Raw genomic sequence first — 974 nt, forward strand, 5'->3', positions numbered from 1 at the left:
CTATAGAAGTGCAAATCCGAGGTATTGCAGTGTCCCCCCCATAGACTTATAATGCCCCTGCAGGTTTACAATACCTCATCTTGAGGTGAGAGATCAATATTTGCAGCACACCATACAAGCAATATATATCCTTAACCCAAATAGACCCTCTAAAGGTGTTAACTGTATTGTCTTATTAAACAGACATGATGAGTTCTAATATTATCTGCAGCATAACTATTAGGTTTGCAATAAGGATCACAATTTCTATTTGTGGAGAAAGAGGAAGGGGAAGGGTGTAGGATATAACATTAATGAGATAAGAAGTGAGTCTATAGTTTATGTTTGAATCCGTTTATTTTGTTTGTTTTTGCAGTGCTGGGGATTGAACCCAGGGCCTTGTGCTTCCAAGGCAAGCACTCTACCAACTGAGCTATATCCTCAGCACTGACTCCATTTTTGATATCTAACCAGAAAATCCTTAAAACACAATCACACCTTTTTCCCCAAAACCTGAACAGATATGTGGGAAAACTTACATATTCTGGTTCACTCCTTTGGGGCCAGAGGGAAGTATAAACCGCTCAAACCTTAGGAAACCTTACCCCAGTCCCACTTCCAAATCAAAATGGAAAGCACTCCATTTTGTCCCTATCTTCTGTGGAATCATTGTGAATAAACTATTACACTTACCTTGCTCTTCTCAAAAATTTAATTATATGAGAGATAATCTTTTATGTAAATCCCCTTGGTGTCTCAACATTTGAACAGTTTCTTTGGGGAAGAGTTGATCTTACCAATCCATAAAAAAACACAAGACATCCGTGTTACCAAAATAGAACTTTCACAGAGTATGTACACTTGTTTTATTGTATTCTTATTTATTTTCTTTAAAATGTTCATTATGGCCCACTTAATTGGTTTAATGATCCTCTAATGATTTGTGATCCATAGTTTCTAATTTTCTCCAATTTCTGAAGCTGACCTACCTTGCT

The 974-nt window shown here is 36.9% G+C and overlaps 1 non-coding gene across 1 annotated transcript; it reads right to left on the reverse strand.

Moving 5' to 3' along the window:
- Window positions 1-344: 344 nt before the first annotated feature.
- On the reverse strand, window positions 345-431 carry Trnap-ugg (transfer RNA proline (anticodon UGG)). Its single transcript has one exon. It is a non-coding gene; the product is annotated as a tRNA-Pro (tRNA).
- Between the last annotated feature and the right edge of the window lie 543 nt (window positions 432-974).

This window comes from Sciurus carolinensis, chromosome X, assembly GCF_902686445.1.
Source record: "Sciurus carolinensis chromosome X, mSciCar1.2, whole genome shotgun sequence".
NCBI lineage: Eukaryota > Metazoa > Chordata > Mammalia > Rodentia > Sciuridae > Sciurus > Sciurus carolinensis.